Source organism: Hyaena hyaena, unplaced genomic scaffold (assembly GCF_003009895.1).
Source record: "Hyaena hyaena isolate Hyena2069 unplaced genomic scaffold, ASM300989v1 scaffold_521, whole genome shotgun sequence".
Lineage (NCBI taxonomy): Eukaryota > Metazoa > Chordata > Mammalia > Carnivora > Hyaenidae > Hyaena > Hyaena hyaena.
Genome location: NW_024081153.1, coordinates 1,144,864 through 1,164,101, shown reverse-complemented (window position 1 = coordinate 1,164,101; position 19,238 = coordinate 1,144,864). Strand labels below are relative to the sequence as shown.

The 19,238-nt window shown below is 35.8% G+C and overlaps 1 protein-coding gene across 6 annotated transcripts in view; it reads right to left on the bottom strand.

The window, feature by feature from the left end:
* The window catches only part of ATG4C (autophagy related 4C cysteine peptidase), a 94,111-nt gene extending 75,216 nt beyond the window's left edge, over positions 1-18,895 (bottom strand). Inside the window, exons 1-3 of one of the 6 annotated variants that reach the window (XM_039255295.1) lie at positions 18,766-18,895; positions 17,817-17,953; positions 16,813-16,938 (exon numbers count right to left, since the gene is read on the bottom strand). The gene's annotated coding sequence lies outside the window, so the exon portion shown is untranslated. Of the gene's footprint in view, positions 1-16,812; positions 16,939-17,816; positions 17,954-18,719 lie in introns of all 6 variants that reach the window. The other 5 variants (XM_039255294.1, XM_039255298.1, XM_039255296.1 and 2 more) reach the window with 5 other exon arrangements.
* Between the last annotated feature and the right edge of the window lie 343 nt (positions 18,896-19,238).

Genomic DNA, 19,238 nt, shown 5'->3' with positions numbered 1-19,238 from the left:
ACTTTGTATGGTAACACACAACTAGCCTTATGGTGGTGATTATTTCTCAAAGTATCAAATCAATGTTGTACATCTGAAACTAATATGTCAATAATATTTCAATTAATAAAAATAGAATACTCAAAGACCTCCTACACGTCAATAACAAAATCTCAGAAAAACCAGTAGAACAATACACAAAAGACTTACCCAAGAACTTTATATTAATCAGTGGATGACACTTATAATTTTATAAGTGGATGACCAAATGGTCAATGTGCCTAAGAAAAGGTCTTTAAAAGGGAAAACAAGTATTTAAAACAGAATGAGATTATCTTACAAACACACCAGATTTGCTAAATCTTAAAAAGTCAGTAAATTACAAGTGTTAGAGAGATGCTGAGCACCAGGAACTCTTTCACACTACTGGTGTGGTTAAAAATTAATGAAACCACTTCGCAAAAATGTTTGGCATTATCTATTAAAGCTGAACATTTGCATAGCCTCTGACCCACAAACTGCATTTCTAGGAATATATCCAACAGAAATGCATACATATGTTCAATAAAGTGTATGTATAAACCTATTCATAACAGTACTATTCTTTTTTTTTTCAAATTTTATTTAAATTCTAGTTAGTTAACAGCAGTACTATTCTTAGTAGCTCCAAACTTACAACTTAAATGCCTATCAACTGTGAAATGGATGTATTGCGGTATATATTTTTTTAAATATGTAATTTTGAGAGAGTCACATGAACAGGGGAGGGCAGAGAGAGAGGGAGACAGAGGATCCAAAGCAGGGTCTGTGATGACAGCAGAGAGCCCAGTGCAGGGCTTGAATTCATGAACTATGAGATCATGACCTAAACTGACACTTAACCAACTGAGCCACCCAGGTGCCTCAGTGGTATATTTTTTGAATGGAATATTATATAGCATTGAATGAATGAACTACAACTATATCGACAATGTGAATAAATCTTATAAATATAATATTGAGCTAAAGAACACACACACACAAATCCCTTCTTAAAAGTTCAAAAATAGGCAAAACTAATCTATGATATTAGAAGTCAGTTAAGAGATTACCTTCAGGAAAGGGGAAAGAGGAAGGAATGACCAAGAGGAAATACAAGGGTAAGCTTTGGGGTGCTAATGTTCTATTACAATCTACATGGTAAAAACAAAGGTCCGTGATCACTTTGTGATAACAGAACTGTCCATTTATTATTTGTGTATTTTTCTAACTTTTTTTTAAGTTTATTCATTTTAAGAGAGAGAGCACGTGAGAGCAAGGGAAGGGCAGAGAGTCAGAGAGAGAATCCCAAGCAGGCTCCACACTGACAGCACAGAGCCCGACATGGGCTCAAACAAAACCATGAGATCATGACCTGAGCCAAAATCAAGAGTTGGACACATACTTATGCCAAGTGCCCCTGTATACTTTTCTATATGTAAATTAAACTTCACTAAAAATGTCTATTAAACAGTCATTTTGCCAATGTGGAACAGATGGCCTTTCTTTGCCTTCAGAGGTGAGTCTTGAGAAGAGTACATCAAATACAACAGTCCAGCCTAGAATGCGAAATCTGAACCTAGCATGGGGAAACATCACTCAAACGCCAAATGAGGAATAATGTATTTCAAAAGGGGAGAGAGAATTATTTTCTTCAAAAATGTCAGTGTCATGTGAGACAAAGAAAGGCTTGGAATCTTTCCACATTAAAGAAGACAAAAGAAATACAAAAGATAAATGTAATACCTGCTTCTGAGCAAAAGGAATAAAATTATAAAAGGTATTAGTTTGACAGATCTAACTAGATGACAGTAGTATTTTTATGAAATCTACAATAAAATATTTAGGCATAGATGGTCACGATGAATACAACTTATTCTCAAATGGTTCCAAAAATAATTTCATATGTATACATATATATACATATACATTATATATATATATAAAAGATTAAACAGGATAAAGGGTTTTAGTTGTGTTTTATGTACTATTATTATTATTGTATATTTTCTCTAAGTTTAAAGTTACTTCTAAATAAAAAGATTTTAAAATGTTTTAAAAAGGGAATAAGTAAAAATTCCGAATAAGGGAGGATTTCCTTTATTGACTATTAAAACACATTATAAAACTAGAGTAATTCAGGGCATCTGGGTGGCTCAGTCAGTTAAGCATCTGACTTCAGCTCAGATCATGATCTCACAGTTTGTGGGTTTGAGCCCTACATCAGGCTCTGTGCTGACAGCTCAGAGCCTGGAGCCTGCTTTGAATTCTGTCTGCCACTCTCTCTCTGTCCCTCCCCCGCTTGTGCTCACTCACTCTCTCTCTCTCAAAAATAAACATTAAAGAAAACTAGAGTAATTAAGTTTAATAGTAAAGGAAGATGTAATTACATAAAAATGAAAACTTCAATACAGGAAGAAGAAAAAGAACTTTAACTAGGTTAAATTACAATTCATCAATTAGGAAAATTTTCAGTATCTATTACATAGAAAAAGGATGTCTCTAATATACAAAGAGCTCCTATAAAAAAAATTCCCCCTAAAAAAACCGAGGCATTCCAAAGAAAAAGGCCAATAAACACAGGAAAGTGTTTTCAAAATTATAAAATCTAAGCAATGCCTATTAAAGAATTTCATTTATTTCATCATAAGATATGAAATTGGTGAGCCTGAAGAAACAAGCATTTTACATAATTATTTCTCAAATAATAAAGTCCATGAATGCAGAGAATGTGTCTTGTTCACTACTATATCCTTACACCTAGCACACTGATGTGCTAATAGACACAAATATCTGCTGATGACTAAATTACAGTATATGCATATTATGATATAGATCTGTATTACCATAAAAAGATATCCAGGGAGCATCAAAATATGTGAGGCAAACTGATAAAACTGTAAGAAGAAACAGATGAATCCTCTATTAAGGTTAGAGACTTTAAAATCCCTCTAACAGAAATATAGGTCCAGCAGGCAGAAAATCAGTGGCACCTGAGTGGCTCAGTCAAAGCCTCAGACTTTGGCTCAGGTCATGATCTCGCAGTTCACAAGTTTAGCCCCACAACGGGCTCTATGCTATCAGCGCGGAGCCCACTTTGGATCCTCTGTTCACCTCTCTCTCTTCCCCTCTCCCACTTGCTCTCGTTCTCTCTCAAAAGTATATAAGCATTTTAAGAATAAATAAGTAAATAAATAGCACCATTAATTAACTGGACATAACTGACAGACTACTTCACCCAACAAAAATAGATTACACATTATTCTCAAGTTCACAAAGAATATTCACCAAGAATGACCAGATTCTGGGCCATAAAACATCTATTAACAAATTTAAAAGAAGAAAAATCATACAACATTTGTTCTCGCCACAATGGAATTAAACTAGAAGTCACTAACAGAAAGTTAGCTGGAAAATCTCCAAATACTTAGAGACTAAACAAAACACTTCTAAATAAGACAGGGCCAAATAAGAAACATCAAGAGAAATTAAGAAATGTTTTCAACTAAATGAAAATGATACTACAACTTAAAATTTGTGAGATGCAGCAAAATTACCTTAAAATTTACAGGGAAATTAATACCATTGAATGCGCATATTAGAAAAAAAAGAAAGATCTAAAATCAATAATCTAAGCCTTCACCTTAGGAAACCAGGAAAGGAGAGCATATTAAATCTAAAGTAAGCAGAAGAAAAGAAATAGTAAAAATTAAGGCAATAATAGAAAGAAATAATAGAGAAAAGCAACAAAACCAAAACTGATTCTTTGAAAAGATCACTAAAATCTAAAGCCTCAACCCAGGCTAATTTAGAAAAAAAGAGAGAGAGAAAGAGAAAGAAAACACACAAATTACTAATATCAGAAATGAAATGGTACATCACCACAGATCCAATGGCCATAAAAAGGACAATAAAGGAATATTATCAACAATTCTATGCTCACTAATTTGATAACCTAGATGAAATGAAGCAATTCCTTTAAAGACAGTTTGCCAAAAATCACACAAGAAGACAATTTAAATAGGTCTGTATCTATTTTAAAAATTGAATCAACAATTAATAACCTTCCAAAAAAGAAAGCATCAGGCTCAGATGGTTTCACTGTTGAATTCTACCAAACATTTATACCAATTCTCTACAATCTCTCCCAGTAGAAGCAAGGAAGATACTTCCTAACTCATTCTATGAGGTCAGCATTACCCTGATACCAAAATCAGACAAAGACATTATTGGTACTGGCAAAAGAATAGACAAATAGATCAATGGAACAGAATAGAGAACTCACAGACAGACCAAAATAAATACAGTCAACGGGTCTTTGACAAACGAGTAAAGGCAATAAAATGGAGCAAAGACAGTCTTTTCAATAAATGGTGCTGGAACAACTGGACATTCACATGCAAAAAAAAAAAAAAAAATAGAAGCAAGATAAGGCCATACACCTTCCACAAAAATTAACTCCAAAGGGATTGTAGACCTAAATGTGAAGCACAAAACTATAAAAATCCCTAGAAGAGAATGTGGAAGAAAACCTAAATGACCTTCAGCACGGCAATGACTTTTTAGCAGTCATTAGTCATAGCACCAAAGGCACAAACCCTAAAAAAATAACTGGTAAACTGGACTTCATTAAAATTAAGAACATCTTAGTGCACCTGGGTAGGTCAGTCGGTTAAGCCTCTGACTTCCAATCAGGTCATGATTTCATGGTCTGTGAGTTTAAGCCCCATGTCAGGCTCTGTGCTGACAGCTCAGTTGGAAACCTGCTTCGGATTCTGTGTCTCCTTCTCTCTTTGCCCCTCCCCCTCTCACTTGCGTGCGCTCTCTCTCTCTCTCTCTCAAAAATAAATAAATATATATTTTCTTAATTTAAAACTTCTCTGTGAAAGACAATGTCAAGATAATGAAAAGACAAGCCATAGACTGGGAGAAAATATTTGCAAAACACACATCTGATAAAGGTATGCTATGCAAAATATACACAAAGATGTTTAAAACTCAACAATAAGAAAATAAACAACCTAACTTTAAAATGGGCCAAAGACCTTAACAGATTCACCCCAAAGAAAATATAGAGATGGCAAACAAGCATATGAATATATACTCCACGTATGTTATCAGGGAAATCAAATTAAAACAATGAGATACCACTGCATACCTATTAAAATGGCCAAAATCCAAAACAGTGATAACACCAAATGCTGGCAAGGATGTCAAGGAATATGTACTCTTATTCATTGCTGATGGGTATGTAAAATGTTACAGCTACTTTGGAAGACAGTTTGGCAGCTTCTTAGAAAACTAAACATGCTCTCAGCAAATGATCTAGCAGTTATGCTCCTTGGTATTTACCCAAAATGAAATGAAGACAATCCACACAAAAACCTGCACACAGGTGTGTACAGCAGTTTTACTGGAACTTGAAAGCAACCAAGATGTCCTTCAGTATGTGAAGAGACAAGCTAGAATACATCCAGACAATAGAATGTTACTCAGGCACTTAAATGAGCTATCAGGTCATAAAAAGATATTAAAGAAAACTAAATGTATTTTACTAAATGAAAGAAGCCGATCTCAAGAGGCCACTATATGTCAAACTGTACATTCTGGAAAAAGCAGAACTACAGACACAGTAGGGGCACCTGGGTGACTCAGCTGGTTTAGCATCGAACTCTTGATATCTGCTCAGGTCTTGATCTCCTGGTCATGAGATGGAGGCCCACCACATTGGGCTCCATGCTGAGTGTGAACCTGGTTGGGATTTTCTCTCACCCTCTCTCTCTCTGGCCCTCCATCACGCTCATGCGCTCTCTCACACTCTCTCAAAATAAATATTTTAAAAATGTTTTATTTTTTAATGTTTTTTTCTTAATTTATTTCTGAGAGAGAGAGAGAGAGAGCATGAGCAGGGAAGGGTCAGAGAGAGAGGGAGGAGACACAGGATCTGAAACAGGCCCCAGGCTCTGAGCTAGCTGTCAGCACAGAGCCTGACACAGGGCTTGAACCCACGAACTGGGAGTTCATGACCTGAGCTGAAGTCGGACACTTAACCGACTGAGCCACCCAGGTGTCCCTAAAAAATTTTTTAAGAACTACAGAAGCAGTAAAAAGATTTGTTTGTGAAGGATTCAGACTATAGGGGTAAAGAATGAGTAGGCAGAACATAGAGGACTTTTAGGCAATGAAATTATTCTCTAGAATACTACAGTTGTAGATACATATTATTATACATTAATCCAAACCCCCAAGATGTACACCAAAAGTGAACCCTAATATAAACTATAGACCTGGAGTGATAATGATATGTCATTGTAGATGTGACTGTAATAAATGTACCACTCTGGTGCAGGATGTTTATTGGGGGTTGGGCAGTGTGGTTCTGTGTTTCGTGGGACAGGAGGTAATATAAAAACTCTGCTCAATTTTGCAATAAACCTAAAAAAGTAAAGTTTACTAACTTTATATAGAGTGAGGCAAAGGAAGAAAGAATAGCATAAGTACAATTTACACATCTATGTGCATATTATATATGTATATAGGACTGCACACATACACAAAATATGCAAAAACAATGTCTAGAAGTACACGTTAAAAGTAGAACTCTCTAAAAAATGAAATGTCATCTTTTCTTAATTTTTTGTACTATATTATCTAAACTGTTTACTTTGAGCCCATTTTAAATTAACAAAATATTCAAAAACTGGTCCCATTAAAAACTGAATACAGAACATTACAAATGTGCCTGAAATTGCTTGACTAAGAAGTCTACAGAGAAGACATTCTATTACAAAGTTCCTAAACAGCCTGTAAGAAAGATAAAATGCTGAGAGAGTGCTTTTTCCTTTTTAAGACAAACAATTTTATTTTTCCAGTTCTTAAAGACATCACACTCAGCTATTTAGTCATGTAGAAAACTTAACTTCCTCAATATAATTTCCTAGAGCAGTTTTGGCTGAATAAAATGACTTAGAGGAAATCCCTAGTTAATTCATAATTTTTGCTTCTCCTTAAAATAATAGTGAGATTTGGAAAGAGGAAAAGGAATAAATTAATAACTGAGTCCATTCAGTCTATTAAAATATCTTTTTTTATACCTGTGTGAGATAAGCCAATGAAAGGCAAGACAAACAGTACTTTTAGTTTAACCACAAATGAACAAAAAGTAAATAAAACCACGAGGAGCTTTGACAGTAGTCTCATTGCAAAATTCTAAACTATCCTCACCCACAAATTCCCTTTCCAAAAGCTTTCCTGATTTTTAAAAGAAATTAAAATTCATCCTATCAGGTATAAATTGATTATTTATCCATTATCTAGTATATTTCAATCTCTTTTGTTATCTAAAATACCTGGTTTCACTGCTGCATATCAAAACAATATGCCAAAACTCTTATTTATTTTATGTAGTTCTGTCAGAGCCTCAGTCTGGAAAACCATCAAAATAACACTCTTCCCAATTTCCACACACTTTTAAGAAGGGATTTATACTTATTTCATAAACTTTAAGGAAATTAGTAACTCTTTTCAAGTAAACTTCATTAATGCATACTACAATAAATCTTACCATCCACCATTCCCATATTTCTGTTCACTTCTTATATTCTGACAAATCCATTTTAATTAAAAAAATAGCAGTAAAGAAGAGACAATTCTATTTTATCTTAATAAACATAAAGCTATCAGATGAGGTTTATTCCTAAACTTTACTGTTAATAGTGTGAAAAGCAGAGTGAAGACTAAGCAGAGTTCCTTTGGAAAGCAGAGCTACAACATTTGATATGAAAATCATCGATTGAGACCCAGATGTCATTTTTAGAGAGTCACTTTCCTAACCATAACCATGAGTTAAGACAGTCAATAAATTATAAACTGATAAATGTAAAGGGTACTCAAATCAATGCCCTTGAAGGGCAGATGAAGGTAATCAGCCTCTCCCATATGGCAATAGATAGAATATTTTATCCACTGAGAATTTAAAGCCAAGTAAAAGCTCTTGAAAGAACTTTAGGAACTGATTCTACAGAATATATCTCAGTCACATAGTACAACCGACAAAAACACTGCAGATTTACAGGATTTGCGTATGCTTGGGCATCTTCTCCAAATGGTATTCTGCAGCAAGATGAAATATAGATATTGATTTAGAATTTTTATGTGCTTTTAGCTATACCATCAAATAAAATGAACTGTGAGGTCCATTCTAAGTTTTCATCTACTGTAACCTTTTCTACCTGCTTGCAATTTTAGTAACAAATATTAATCCCATCTCTGACCTTGAATGTCTCTCAATATGTTGGTGTGTCATCCTTGCTCTCTTACTTCTCTCAGTCTCAGTTCTTTGTTTGAAGAAACATCAATTACTGTATCCATTTCTATTCCCTCTTTTCCTATATTTGCCAAGCTTCTATCTTCCTACACTGAACTTGGTAGTCTAACAATGTTATTTGTAAACCTAGCATTTTCTTTTAAAAAGTTACTAATATGAAGAAAGGGAGAACACTGGTAATATTTATTTGGATTGTCTCCTTTCAGACCTAAGGGTTAGGCAAAATAGATGGCAGTAAGAGATAAAGATAAAAAAGACTGAGAAAAGGAGCAGCAATATAATAAAGGCACAACTCACATATTTAGAAACTGGCTTTTAAAAGAGGGATGAGAGGGGCGCCTGGGTGGCTTAGTCGGTTAAGCGTCCGACTTTCGCTTAAGTCATGATCTCGCAGTTCGTGGGTTCAAGCCCCGTGTCGGGCTCTGTGCTCACTGCCAGCTCAGAGCCTGGAGCCTGTTTCAGTCTGTGACTCCCTCTCTCTCTGACCCTCCCCTGCTCGCACTGTCTCTCTCTCTCTCTCTCCTAGAAATAAATAAATAAATAAATAAATAATAAATAAATAAATAAATAAAAAATAAATAAAAATAAAAGAGGGATGAGAGGGGTATCTGGGTGGCTCAGTCAGCTGAGCTTCTGACTTTAGCTCAGGTCATGAGTTCGAGCTCTCCATCAAGCTCTCTGCTGTCAGCACAGAGCCTGCTTTGGATCCTCTGTCACCCTCTATCTCTGCCCCTCCCCCGCTCATGGGCTCACTTGCTTTAGTGCTCTCTCTCTCAAAATAAAAAAAAAAAATTAAAAACTTTTTTTAATAAGATAGTTTGCCTCAAGGATACACCTTATAAAGAGTCTTAGGATTCCGCAGGATCACACTCTCCAGGCAAAAGCACTACATCGATGCACAGCTACTTTACAATGATAACGCAAATAAAAGGTACTACTTATGCATTATCCTCTTAAACTTAAGAGTTAAAAAGAAGATACTAAGTACTGAGCATTCATTCATTTACCCTCAAACAAGGTCTTGTATCAAGTACCTACAGGCAAAAGCCTCCATTTGTGCAGTAGAGTATTGCATGTTCAGACTGTACTCAGTGGTCATCGTAACAATCTAAACAGGATATAAGGAGTTTAAATGACTTCAGTCATTTACTTGAAAATTCTAGTAAGAAGTATCAATGATATCTGGGCTGTCTTAAGTATTCTTTAGATGTTCTTGATCTTATCTCTAAGATCATATAATATTTACTTGATCTTATCTCTAAGAAGCATATTTACTATAATTTGATAAATAAATTTTAATTATATCACATAACCTCTGAGCCTGGGGTAACTATGAATGGTTGGGGCCCCCATACTTCAAAATACAACTTTGCAAGTGGTTAAATAGGTAGTCTTCATATAGGAAGCAACATATGGGGTCAAGTCATTTAATCGACAGAATTAACCTAACCTCTACAAATACTGAAGGATGTCAGAATCTCAGGATTGAAAGGGAATTTACAAAGTTATCTAGTAACCAGAGAGTAGTAATATTAATAACAGTTCTTAACCATTTTTCCCACGTAATTCACTCCAATCTATCAGTAATCTCTCCTAACCTATAGTGTACAATGAAAGAAAATGTGTAAATTTCAAAAATTAAAAAAAAAAAAAACAACACTCCCATCCCCAGGAATCTAATCTGCTGTCTGGTTCAAACTCACTCACTAATTATTAATCACATTCAACCACCTATATAGTAGTGAGATCTCTTTTACAACATCCTAGCCATTTGCACTCACCCAGCTTCTAGGGAACACCTCCAAAACAAGGAGCTCAGGATTTAATGAGATTTATACCGCATGAGCTAAAGATACAGCTATAAATGTAAAAGCCTGATAGTATTTTAAACTATTTTTCTTTACTAACATAACTGTTCTAGAGTGTCCATATAACTACATGATTCCAGAATTTATAAATTCTTTTAATGTTTATTTATATTTGAGAGAGAGAGAGAGAGAGAGCACGAACAGGGGAGGAGCAGAGACAGAGACAGAATCTGAAGCAGACTCCAGGCTTTGGGCTGTCAGCACAGAGCCTGACATGGGGCTCAAACTCATGAGCTGTGAGATCATGAACTGAGCCAAAGGCAGATGTTTAACTCACTGAGCTACCCAGGTACCCATTCTAGTTCATTTTAAACAACTTCACTTGCTTGAAAGACATATGAAATCAAAAGTCTGTATCCTTATAATTTCTACCAACTGATCCTGGTTGGGCCTTCTGAAATTAATCTGTCTTCCATCTGATAACCCATCATATAAAGACCTCCCATGCCCTCCCACCCACCTCCCACCTGCATCATCTCTTTTCCACATTAAATATTCTTGGGGTGCCTGGGTGGCTCAGTCGGTTGAGTGTCCGACTTTGCCTCAGATCATGATCTCGCAGTTCGTGGGTTTGAGCCCCACGTCGGGCTCTGTGCTGACAGCTAGCTCAGACTCTGGAGCCTGTTTCAGATTCTGTGTCTCCCTATCTCTCTGACCCTCCCCTGCTCATGCTGTCTTTCTCTCTCTCTCTCAGAAATAAATAAAACATTTTAAAAAAATTTTAATAAAATTGTAAAAATTAATATTCTCAATTCCTTCAATTAGTCAGAAAACTACTATATGAGTGTTAATGAGGGCCTCAGTCAGAATATTGGTAAGGTTAAAAAATGAGATATAAGCAAGAAGCTGAGATGGTAGGACTAGCAACATCAAAAAATATATAAATGTTTATATACTCATATACAGGAAAGACTAAAGTAACTCAGATTTCAGGTCTGATGTCTTGGAGGATAATAATGCCATTAACAGAAACAGTTAACCCAACAGGAGAAGACTAAAGGGGAAGATGAGAAATTCAATTTGAGATACAGTAGTTTTGAGGTTTGTTTAACAAGTAAATATGGATAAGATCTTTTCCAAGTCCCATTCCATTAGTTTACTTCTGCGACAAAAAGGTGCATCCATATTACTAAGACTAGTGATTATACTTCATTTAAACACAAAATATCACATTCATTCATTTATCAAGTATTTGAGTAGTTACTTTCATAAGGGACTGTGGGAGATATAATGAGCCATGAAACCCAGTTCCTGACTCCATTAAACTTACATTCTAATGTGAAAGATGTTTATAACTAACCAGAAGTCAAGACAGAATATGGTATGTCTCACAGTAGAAATATAAAATGTTACAATTATTCAGAGAAATATTTTCCCCCTTTCCAATGAGAATAGTCACACAGGAAAAATATCACACAGTCACAACAGGGATTCTTCAAATACACAGACCAAGGACACACAAATAACACAAATCTTACTATTCTGGGTGTAAATGAGGATAACACTAACCATATTTCTTAGGAATGTGTTAAAGTACCCTCAACAATTATGTCTATTGTTAAACATTAATGCTTGAATTGTATCATCACTCAAAAGAAGAGCATTGTTTAAAATGTTCACAAACACAATTGTTTTGACTTATAAATGGAATTGTTTGATGTCATTTTTTCATCATTTCTAATTTTAAACAATAGTGTATCAATTTGAAAATAGAGCTACAGGTTTACAGCCTTACAAAGATAAAAACTGCATATTTTCTACCTGATATAACTGTTCTGGAGTTCCCTATGACTATATATTATGATAAAGGTTTAAATTATCATGGCTACTTTCATCATTTTACTAGACAACTTATTTTACAGAGTCTACTAAAAATTAGCTTAGTACGATCTTTATATTTTAAATTGGTAACATAATCACATGGAAAAAATAATACAAATAACTTTGAACACATAATTTGACTATACATCTTTAGTGAGATATAGTCTAAGGACATAAAATGGCAAAGAAATCTTTAATTGGTAAATCTGTTGTTGGAGAGCATCAGTATAGTAATTCCAAAACTAACTTAAGTGTTTTATAGGATAGATGGGTAAATTATTACTACAGTTCTTTTTAAATGTTTATTTTTGAGAGAGAGACAGAGCACCAGCCGGGTAGGGGGAGAGGGAGAGGAGATACAGAGTTTGAACAGGCTCCGGGCTTGTCAGCATAGAGCCCCACATGGGACTTGACCTGAGCTGAAGTCAGACGCTCAACTGACTGAGCCACCCAGGCGCCCCTATATTAATAGTTTTGAATCAGAATTCTCCCTGTAGGAAAAGGGAGATATACATATGAACTGACAGAAGGTGAAGTGGTTCTGAATCTGAATTGAAAATATCCTATAAAATTCATGATTTCTTTTAAAATGTGTGTGTGTGCATGTGTGTCCATTTATTTAAAGAGCCTAAAAGCACGGATACTCCAGTAGCAATGAGTATATTCAATCTTGATTTCTGAGTACTATTTTCCACTAAATTGAACGAGGACTCCAATGCAAAATGGCTAATTCCAGGTCTTAAGCAAGGAATATGGAAGGTGAGACTGGAACATCTTTTGTACAAAAAATTAAGAATGTACCCAAATACCAATATGAACATATGTGAAGGCCAGAGGAACTGGCTTGAGGGAACTAATCAAAATTAAATTTGAGATAACTCATTTAATCATCAAAAAAAGAATAACAGTGGGGCTTCTGGCTGGCTCAGTTGGTAGAGCATGTGAATCTTGATCTCTGGGTCATGAGTCCAAGCTCCACATTGGGCATGGAGCCTACTTTAAAAAAGGAAGAAAAAAAGGGGGCACCTGGGTGGCTCAGTCAGTTGAGCATCCAACTCTTGATTTTGGCACAAGTCACGATCTCAGTTTGTGGGTTTGAGCCCCACATTGTGCTTTGTGCTGGGCTCTGCGCTGACAGCTCAGAATCTGGAGCCTGTTTTGGATTCTGTCTCTCCCTCTCTCTGCCCCTGCTCGACTTGCTCTCTCTCTCTCTCTCTCTCAAAAATAAACATTAAGAAAAAATTTTAATGAAAGATATATATATATGTTATATATATATAACAAAACAAAACAGCCTACACTCTTCAAATCAGTCTTGAGGGATGCCTGGGTGGCTCAGTTGGTTAAGCATCCAGCTTCGTCTCAGGTCATTAACTCATGGTTCATGAGTTCAACTCTTGTGTCAGGGGCTCTGTGCTGACAGCTTAGAGCCAGCTTCAGATTCTGTGTCTCCCTCTCTTTCAGTTCCTCCCCTGCTCAAACTCTGCCATTCTCTCTCTCGAAAATAAATAAAAAAAATTTTTTTTTTATTTTTTTATTTTTTTATTTCTAGGAGAGAGAGAGAGAGAGAGAGAGAGACAGCGTGAACAGGGGAGGGTCAGAGAGAGAGGGAGTCACAGAACGAAACAGGCTCCAGGCTCTGAGCTGGCAGTCAGCACAGAGCCCGACGCGGGGCTCGAACCCACGAACCGCGAGATCATGACCTAAGCGAAAGTCGGACGCTTAACCGACTAAGCCACCCAGGCGCCCCGAAAATAAATAAAAATTTAAAAAAAAAAAATTTTTTTAATTAAAAACATGTCAGCCTTGAAAAAAAAAAAGAGGGAGGAAGAAGAAAAGGTGGGGATTGCTCTACATAAAAGAAAATAGACATGGCAGCTAAGAATATTCATAATCTCTGATTGAATTCAGTATGTTTTTTAAGCTATAAGGGAGATTACTGATAAACATTTGGGTAAATTCAAATTTTTGAATATGGCCTATACATTAAATAATATCAATCAGGATTAAATTACTTGAGTGTGCTCATAGCATCATAGCTATGTAGGAGAATGTCCTAGTTCATTCAAGATGCATGGCAAAGAATTTAGGAGTGAAGCAGCAGGATGTCTCCCCAATGGTTCCTCAGCATGGAAAAAAAAAAAGGCATACATGTGTGTGTATTTAGAGAGAAAGCAAATGAGGTATAATGTTAACAACCAGTGAATTTAAGTACAAGATGTGCAGATATTTGTTGTACTATTCTTTCAGCTTTTTTATAGGTTTGAAACTTATAAAAGAAAAAAGTTGGGAGAAAAAGTAGGGTGGAAATTAAATATACTTTCATGCAGCTGATCAGACTATATTAAGTCTAACTACTTCTTTATCCTATCCATAAGCACTAAAATCAAGTACAAAGTTCAGAAAGGTTTGGCTAAAAATTAAAGTAATAATCCTAACAAAGAAGTAATTACACACCAAACCACCATTAGTTTCCTATAATAGCTGCAGACTAAGCATAGTCTCCGATGAAAATTCTTACAAGATGACATGTCTTAAGTCATCTAGGACAATTATGAATTAGCAGAACTATGTTACATGATATTTATCCCAAATCCAAATATGACTAACCAAACACATTTTTTCTCTAATTGGGATCTATTAGTTACAAAGATCTCTAAAATTAAAATGTTGACACAGATATACAGATAATTTCAGACCACATATGTATAATAATAATAAACTATGTACTATGAATTTTATTAATCTATGCATATATATCATTTAATACTTACAACAATAACGCAGATAATATTATTATCCTCATCTTACAGATTAAAGGGAAAAAGGCTTGGAAGGACTAAATAACTTCTACAAGGTCACAGCACAACACATCTTGAAACCAGGCAGTCTGACTCCAGAGCCCATGCTCTTTGCTCTTCTACTGCTTTACTATGAAATGTAAAATTTTAAAAATAAACTGATTGTATTAATTCAAAATCTATCAAAAATTACACAAAGGAGACATTGCAAGGAAAAATCAAAAGCATGCCTTTCTTCCCAAATACACATTTAAATTTACATATACACTAACTGAATGAAAAAGTTAGAATTTAACCAGATGCCTAATGTATTGCCAAATCCCACGTGAAAATAAAGATCATATATAACTGTACTACTCAGTTACCTATTCATATATATGGTTGAATATGTTCATATAAATTGAAAACAAATACCAACATATTTCCATATGCTTTCATCTAGAACTTTATCCCTGCTCACTCAAGGGGGAAAAAAAACACTGAAAACATTTATTTCAGGCACATCATTCCTCAAACATACTTAATTGAAACAATGACATAAAAGAAAAAAAAGAATAAGCAATTAACCTTGAAAACTGATGCCACCATAAAAAATATTAACAAATAAACCATGTCCCCTGAAACCTGGTCATCTTACAGTGTTCTCTACCTTAGTGAACTATACCACTATCCATCCAGTTACATAAGCCAGAAGCCTAGTGGCGGCACCACCCTCCTCTTCCTCACTCCTGACATCCAATCCATCACCTAGTTCCACCTCCTAAATATCTCTAAATCCATCACTTCTATCTTCACCATCATCTAGTCCAAGATATAATCATCTCTAATCTGGCTTCTTCCCATTCACCTTGCTGTCCCTCTTGTAAACAGGGTTTTCCTCTGTATAACATCAAGTCCTTTCTTACAGCACTTAAAATAGCTGGAACTTTAAACGTCTTTGAACATTTGATTTATGTCTGCCTTCCCTATTATACAGTAAGTTCTATGAGGGTGGTTCTATGATGAAGCTCACCATTTCATCATTATGACCTAGAAAAGTACCCAGTTAATAAATAACAAATAAATGCTAAATGATTATGTGCATTTCAAAGATTACAAGTTTATTTACAAACGGGGGGGGGGGGGAATGGTTATAAGGTCCACCAACCATTATAAAGAGTACTTTATTTCATCATTTCTAGATCACACATTTTTCACATTTTAACTCTGAAAATGAATACAACTTATACTTGACAAGTTCTGTTTAACTGGCAGTATTTTCTTCATTAACAAAGGAATATCTTGGAATTTTTCCTAAAACCTCATGATTTGATGAAATAAGTAAATAAATCTACAACATGCCTGGTCCACTCAGTTCGAAATCGGTAACACAGTCTTACTTCTCCTTTGGCCACCACCCTACTCCCAACATTCAATAATTAACAGGACCTACTGGTGCTTTCATCAACAGTGATCAAATCGATTCCTTTCTTCCAGTCCCACTACAATAACAGTAGATCTGTCTAATCCCTCTTTCCTTCATATCTGAACTCTTGTCATAGCTTCATTTATTTAAACATTTGCTTCAAATTCAACCAATACTGTGCACTTACATGTGCAAGTTACTGAGCAAACAAAGCAGTCCAGTTTTCTGTCCCTCTCTCTCCTATCTCCCCTACAATTCAGAATTTTGTTCTTTTTATGCCTCAAGCTAGAATCACTTTTCTTCCAGTTTCTATGTACCAAATCTACATACACTATTTTAGTTCTAGATTAAATCTCATCCTCTTCATTAAACCGTTCCTAGTTAATCTCTTTTCAACTTTAACATTCTAAAATACATAAAATCTGATGCATATTGGCTATATTTACTGCTTCTTGAAGGCAAGGTTTACATGTCATACATTCTGCTATAGTGTAAGCTCCCCAAGAGCTTACTTTTGTCTCTTTTGTTCACTGTTACATCTTCAGCACCTAGAAGAGTATCTGGTACATCACAGCTGCTTCAGTAAATACTTACTGAATTAATGCTCCTTATATATAGGATAGAGGGTAGAGAACACATCTTTGCAGCTGCGGTAGAGTGGGAAGAGTCAAAATGAACTGGACTAAATGACTTGAACTCTTTGAACTTCAGTTTCTCAATCTGCAAAATGTAAATAATATTCAGCAACTCAAGAAGTTGTTATATTGATTAAGTGCAATAATTCTTTAACAGCATCTAGTACAGAGCTGAGAACAAGAGGATGCTCTCAATAAATGTTTTGATGATTTTTTTCATGATTGCTAAATAGTAAGGCATATTCAATGAATGCCTACTAAATTAATAAAATCTCAGGAAAAATAAAGTGTGAGGAATGTCTAACTTCTTAACATTTATCTAGTCAAGAATTCTAAGAGTGAATTACATCTGAAATATTATATATTAAACTCCAAACTGTAAGCATGGCTGAAACCATTTTGATTAATAGGAATAATTTCCATTTGACAGGGTACAAGTATTAATATCTATATTTTACTCACATGCACAGATTGTATGTGAATGCTTAAAGAAGAACAAAAGTTTTACTATTAGGATTTCCATAGTGCAATAATCAGAATAGAAGAAAAGCTACAAACTTTTTGTTTGAGCTTACACAGTCCCCATAAAGCCAGGAAGTACAATAATTTCTGTCTACAAAACATTAATGAATAGTATATAATGCTGTTTTACCAGATTTATCAAAATATGTAAAAATATACCATAAACAATTACAACAAATAAGCTTTTCAACATATGTGCATTCTATTTTACAGAAAGAGTATCAGTTAAATGGTTTATAAACTTTTTTTACTAAACTATACAATGCCTTATATTGACTACTTACTAACTTTAAACTGTTCCCCAAATTTTACAGAGAATGAACTTATAATTCACCATAATATCAGATTACTGGGCCAATTAGAAACTCTTAGAATTAGAATCTTCCTTGTTCAGCATACAAGCTTTATTAATTTGTAAATTGGAACATACATAGACTTTACCTTTCAAAGCTTTTCCAATCCCTCTGGGTACTTTCAATGACTCATAATCTAATTACAAATCACAAGCAAGCAAGAAGGGAAGAGCGCTCCGTTGTGTCTGCTATTAAAGTCATTGCAAATTCCAGTAGGGAAACATTCTGAGTAGGAATAGAGGGGAAAAAAGCCCACCTAAGTTGTAGGACAAAGTATTTTACTTTAACTGTAAGGAAGCACCAAACCTCTTGGAAAATAACACAAAATGAAAATGTAAGCCAAGAAACATTAAGAAATATAAACTGAATAAACAGAGTCATGCTGAGATGACCAGTGACCTCTCTCACGTTCACTAGTCACCATAAGAATGTATTCGAACCTCCAACCTATAAAGCCCTTACATGCGAATGGAGGTAGAAAAGTTGAGGGTAAGTGAGAACCAAATAAAGTGAGTGAACGTTAATTTCTGGATGGAAAGGCATTAAGATATTCAGGCGAGTGTGTTAACGTCTGCCGCAGTAACAAAGGCCAAAAAAGAGATAAGGTGTTAGGAATGATAAGATTGAGATCCTGAGAATCTAATTTTTTTTTTTCATTTCTTTTTTGATGGAAAACAGTTAAACGGATGCGGTAGCTTAGGGGACAAGTCGTATCTGGAATAATTAACAAAAGCCACAGGGAGAGGGGGGAACAGCTGCCCACAGGAAGCCTTACGGTTAGTTAGGTTTGGAGCCCAGGAAGAGCAAGGGGTCAGAAGACAAATTACACTAAAAAGTATATGAGGGAGGTGCCAAAACCCTCAGGAAGCCTAAACGGTTGGCCAGAGGATCTCCACTGAAGGCAGGTCCCCCCAAAACCAGGTTATTTGGGGATCAGAGACACCGAGTCCCAACCTTCTCCTGACTCCACCAGGCTCAAGTAGCCCCTCACCGAAACAGAACTGGAGAAGTGTAAAAAATGTGCAGGAGCCACCAACCAGGGAAGTGTTCCAGCTCTAGCAGCAGCCGCCCCAAAAGCAGCCCTCACGCAGCCCTCACACACGAATACACTCCGACCTCAGCGCCGCAGCCACAGGCATCTCGAGCTTCCCGGCCACCGTAGTATGAGGAAAGGCCTCCCTTTCGAACCCAGTATGTCAGCCACTTCCGGGGCACTAATCCATTTGATTGGCTGTAGCAAATAGCGCACAGGCCCATGACCCACTCACTTCATCCATCCCTTCTCCGCTCTTTGCCATCCCAGCCCCTGGGTCACCAGTAGGGCAAGCGCAGAGACAGGGAAAGTATCTGTAAGCAATGTCTCTAACAGACAACCCACATTATGTCTACTTTGAGGTCCCACTGAACAATGGTACTTCAACTCCCAGCATGCAACGCCACACCGTCTCCTCGGCGCGGAACTACAAAACCCAATGTGCACTGCGCCCCTCTTTCTTCGGTTTCCATCTGT